Here is a 6,000-nt window from a genome sequence, read left to right on the forward strand (position 1 = left end):
GATTTTGTTTATTTATCCTATCCACGCCCCTCATAACTTTGGTCACCCCTCAGCCTCTGACGCTCCAGGGAAAATAGCCCCAACCTGTTCAGCCTCTCCCTATAGCTCAAATCCTCCAACCCTGGCAACATCCTTGTCAATCTTTTCTGAACCCTTTCAAGTTTCATATTTTTCTGATAGGAAGGAGACCAGAATAGCACTCAATATTTCAACAGTGGCCTAACCAATGTCCTGTACAGCAGTAACATGACCTCCCAACCCCTGTACTCAATACTCTGACTGATAAAGTAAAGCATACCAAACACCTTCTTCACTATCCTATCTACCTGCGACTCCACTTTCAAGGAGCTATGAACCTGCACTCCAAAGTCTCTGTTCAGCAACACTCCCTAGGACCTTACCATTAAGTGTCTAAGTCCTGCGAAGTTTTGCTTTGCCAAAATGCAGCACCTCACATTTATCTGAATTAAACTCTATCTGCCACTTCTCAGCCCATTGGCCCATCTGATCAAGATCCTGTTGTAATCTGAGGTAACCTTCTTCGTTGTCCACTACACCTCCAATTTTGGTGTCATCAGCAAACTTACTAACTCTATTGTTTACACAACTGCTTGTTCCAATTGTGGGGGAAGATTACTGCAGCTGGGCTCTCATTATGCATGTGTACAAAAAGATTTGGCTGGCAACAGGGAGCTGATTGGCTTGTGGAAAGGTGACTAGTTGTCAGTAACTAAGCCTGCCAACAACAATATGATTGGCTCCTGGGCAGCTGAACAGTTTCAAGGTCTGAATGATATGACCAAAGCCTTTGGATCTCCAAAGGGTAGGAGGTGGCTCTTTCTGTCAGAAAAACATTATTATTTATTTTATTTTCCTTCACCAGTCACTGTGAGCCATAATTTTTAACAAATAAATTACAGTTATTATAATCTGTGAACCAGATTCTGTGCCTCCTGCAGGGAAGTGAAAGAACCCAGAGAAGAAAGACTGAATATCGGCAAGTCTTGGCCAGCAAAACATTAATCTCAGTGAACCCTGTCAATAGGGACTATTGAACTACTTTCCCACCTTTTTCCCTCCATCCATTACCTCAATATTTTTACAAAAACCAAAAGAACTGCACATGCTGGAAATAAGAAACAAAAAAAAAATTGTTGGAAAAGTGCATCAGGTCTGGAAGCATCCATGGAGAGAAGTCAGTTAACGTTTCAGGTCCAGTGACCCTTCCTCAGAACAACCAATTTTTTTTTTGTCTGTCCATATCTATACATGTGCGTAGGGGGCAGTTTTATAAGAGGGTTCAAGTTTTAACTGATAGAATTATGTATCAACAATTCATAGGTTTTACTGTAGCCGGAATCTATTTATTTGTAATTTTTGTTAGATAGAGAAGCCGGGTCCAAGCTTTCCATCAAACTGGGTATAAACAGATAGAAAAATTAGGAAGTTTTGCATACTTTCATAAAACGTATAACTTTTGTGATGACTCCAGGAATAGCAGAGCTTGATTTCCAACATGCCACCCCAGTGAGGTGAAATATAGATCTAATATATAATGCGTTTGTATCCAGGGTAAAAGTGCACTGATGGTAAAGTTTGATGCCAACCTTATTTTACAAAGCAAATAAAATTACCACCATCAGATCATAATATTTAAGGCTCAATGGCAGGCAAGTACAGTGTTCATGTGTAAAACACCACCCAACCAAATCATGCAATTTTCTGCCAACCTATGTTTAGCTAAAAGTAAATTTGCCTAGTAATCATCCTCCACAAAAATGGAATAAAATGGAAAATCTATGATTAACTCAACTATGTCATCACAACAACTTTGTTTGCTCTGCATCCTGTTATCATCTATAGTTTGAATGAAAATTAAGTTATTCTTTAAAAAAGCAGAATGACAAAATTTTACAAACTGTGAGGGTGCCTGCTTTGAGGGAAGGTCACTGATACAAAAGTATCCTGTGATGATACTATGGCTTTAAGAAGTGCATTTTGACCTTTATATTTGAAGAGTGGTTTTAAGACAGAGGTTGCAAGCTGTCTATTTGAATCCAATAAATTAAACAGTTTGTGGTGCCTCGGAATCCGACTTTAATTCGTTTCAGAAGGCTGTTCCGATTGCGAAAAGTTCAGATTCTGAAACTATTTTCCCAATAAGAAATAATGGAAAGTGAATTAATCCGTTTCTGGACCCAAAATAAAAACATTTTCAAGACACTTTTAACTGCAAGTACACGTGGTTAAGGTAAAATAAGATGAGTAAATGACCTAAATATCAAATATTTGATATTTGTGTCAATTGAAGTAAATAGAGCACAGGAGACTCAATTGTCGTTCTCACGGACTTCCTTTTACTCTTATTTGCTTCACTGCTCTTCTTGGGTGCCATGGTGAATGCACAAGGGTGATAATTTAAAAAAAAAGCACAAATCAAGATGAAAACACGAGGTAAACTAGTGATGGACACATGAGAGATGCTTTCACGACTAATTCCCAGGACGAACTGAACAAACAATATGCGACCTGAACAGTACGTGGTGTTCGGATTCTTAAAATGTGTTTGGATTTTAGGGCAAAATGTTCTCGAAATAATTGTTCGGATTCCAATTTGTTCAAACAATAGGGTGTTCGGATTCCCGGGTCAGCACTGTAGTTGGAATAATAGGAGCTGGCTGAATGGGTGGGGCTCAAGCTCCCCCAGAGCCAGGGCTTTGAGTTTAAGTTTTTCAGTAGTAGTTGCTGGGACTTTGAAACTGGATTTGGAAGCTACAGTATACCTTCCTCTCTTCTCCCACTCTCTTTGCCCCTTCCTTCTCTTCCTTTCTCCTTTTCTTCTACCAGGACCTTCCTTTCCTTTCTCTTTTCCTCTGCTTTTAATCGTATTGCAAATTGTTTCACTTTTTTTCTCTTTCTCATTCTTTTGCATCTAACTCAATCTACTTCATTTTCAATTAAACTTTAACAATTTCCAAAGATTCCAATGGCATTCTTGACAATTATAAATGCTATGCAATTGCCACAATTATCTCTCCTTTCCTCACAGACACAGGCAACCCCAACTCCAACTTGTTTACCTTGCTGACTTTTTTGTAAAACTCCCAAAGTGATGTTTTGCACCCCCAGGAAACTCTTAGCAACTTGAAGAGCCATTACTCACAAGGCACACCCTATTCAAACCAATGATTCAACACCTGAAATAAAAGAAACAGCAACACTCATCACTTGCTGCTCGGAACCTCTATCCTAAAACCTTTCTTAAAAAAAAAACAAAATACATCTCTTATAGCCATAGTATCATCACAATCCTGCTGCTTAATTAGCAATCATGGGAACCATTTCAAGTACTACAGAACTAGGACATGGCAGAATATGTAACTGTATTCTGAATGAATCACATTATAAAGTTTTACTGAGGTTTTCTATTTTATCAAACTTTAGGAGGTAGTACAACTTCTTAATGACAAAACATCGGGTTTGCTGGCACAGTGCAGCATATCTATTGATAATTTCTGCACGATATTTAGAGTCATTCATCTTGTAACCAATTGTCTAATCTGAAAGAGGACTGCACTGGTGTTTCAGATGAGCCTACAGAGCTTTCATTGGATTTTTTTCTCCAAAAGCAGCTTGACAGCATATTCTTAAAATGAAAGTGGAATGACGTGATAAAGAAATCCTTGTAATTTAATGTGCTTTGTTGACATTTTCTCCCCCCCCCCCCCCTCCCCCCATCAGAAACAGGCATCCTTTAATTGGTGAAACAGAACCTCACCTGCATTTAAAGTATGAATGAACATGGAATTAGGGAGAGGTCAGGATATTAAAGGTCAGCTATTTAATTATAACTTTTTGGCTGGCATATCTCAAAATGCAGACCTGAAAAAAAAATTCAGGGCTAACAGTCACTGTAATTCTTAAAGCCCTCAATTAAAAAGACTAACATATAACCCCTTTTAAAGAAGTGGTGATATTCTAGCATCCACAGCAGTTAAAAACACATGTAAAACTGCAGGCCCTGTGGTTTTAGTATGGACATAAACTATCATTTTATAGGAGCCTTTCATTGTCATTATGGATCCTAGAGTAACGTTGCTTCTGTGCACAAAGACAAAAAGCAAAAGAAAACTGGAAATGCAGAGTCCATGCAGACTGGAGAACAAAGATCACAATCTCACCAGGAGACTCAGCAAACGCAAAAGAATTGCTTTGACGAAACACAACCAAGAAAATGGAATATGAGAGGTGAGGCATGTCAGAATGTATCTGACAGTCAGTGGAAGGGAGCAGAACAGTCTTTTTCTCAATTTTCAGACTTGGGCTAACCCAATGTTTATTGCCCATCTGTCTAGCTGTCCAGTTAGTGGTTTGGTATGACTGACTTGGTTGACCTCAGAGGGGAGTTAACCACCTTAAACATGGGTTTAAATTGGACAGAATGGGTCAGAACAGTAGATTAAAGAGAAATAAAAATTTAATGATAATTTATATTTCACGGTCATTTTTAATGGCACCATTCATTATTTTCAGCTGTTTCTAAATTGAGCTCACATTACCAAAAATGCCATGGTGTGATTTGAACTCACTTTCTATGGATTAGTTTCAATGTTGGCATTTTAGTTCAGTTCTCTGGATTATTAATCCAGTAACATAACTAAAACATCACTGTAGGAGATACAAAATACAAAATTTTATGATTTATTTTTATATTTTATAATCAATGTACAGAGGAACTTCAATTATCTGGCATTCGATTATCCGAATTTGGGATTATCTGGCAAGATCACATGGTCCGGATGCTCAGCTAAACTGTGTTATCTGGCATTCGATTGTCCAAACACTTGATTATCCGACAAAATATTCCCTGCCCGTGGCATTCAAATAATTGAGGTTCCTCTGTATTGAATTGCTTCAATATTGTAATAAATGTAGTAGACCTTTAAGAAAGTAAAAACTTCCATATATATATACGCAACAGTTTGCTTTACCTCACAAATTCCAAAGTGTATCCCAGCCAATTAAGACTTTTGAAGTGTAGCACTTTGGTAATATAGGGAATTAGATTGTGTATGACACTATCTGGTAAACAGTGACAGAATAAACTGCTCGGGATGTTTGAGTGATGATAGTTAAGAAACAAATTTTGGCCAGGGTATTGGAAGAAAACCACTGCTCATACCACAACAGGGATGAGCTCTGGGTTTAATGTTTCATCTTATGGATGGTACATCTGCTGGCACAGGATTCCAAAAATTCAAACTAAATAATATGTTCAGGTTTCTGGAGTGCAGCTTAAACCCATGACCTCCTCACTCGAGTTTATTTAAATACAGAAAAGCTTTATAAGTCACCTGTTGTTCCCAGCTACAGCTCTTAAGGGCTGTGAGATGGACTGATAAACAGGAGGCAGCTTTATTATCATTATAAATAAGTGGTAATGGAATATAGGACAAGGGGTGAACAAATTCAACGGATTGTGCAATAGCACATTATTGGCATTCCAATTATTAAAGTATCAAAAATTAACAGTAAATCAGACAAGGTCTTGGTGAGTTATAATTTTGCATGCAAATTATTCAGCAGGCAAGTATATGCAGATTAAAATTACCCAGAGTTTGAAAGGTTAAATATTTTGAATACAAATAGCTGATCGAGACTTCAAAAGTTACTTACATTCCTGTAACTCTGAACATGATGTCCATTTTACCTTTTAATTACTTCAGTAAAGAAAATGCCCATAAAATACAAGATATCGTCTTTTCTTTAAATACAACTAAATTCATAAATCTGTTTATGGTTAAACAAGGATGTATTAATTTCAGTGCTGCCATTTTATCTTTGTTATTGCAATATGGAGAGTTATTGAATACTGTACATTCCTGATGCCTGAATGCCTGGAGGGAAGGTTATAGCTAACGGCTATAAAAGTCCAGTGATACGTGAGTTTATGAAGTTGTTTGTGTTCATTGGAGCTAACTGGAAAAAACCTGAGCAGGA

This window comes from Chiloscyllium plagiosum, unplaced genomic scaffold, assembly GCF_037043375.1.
Source record: "Chiloscyllium plagiosum isolate Xiang-an unplaced genomic scaffold, Cpla_swu_hap1 HiC_scaffold_9, whole genome shotgun sequence".
Lineage (NCBI taxonomy): Eukaryota > Metazoa > Chordata > Chondrichthyes > Orectolobiformes > Hemiscylliidae > Chiloscyllium > Chiloscyllium plagiosum.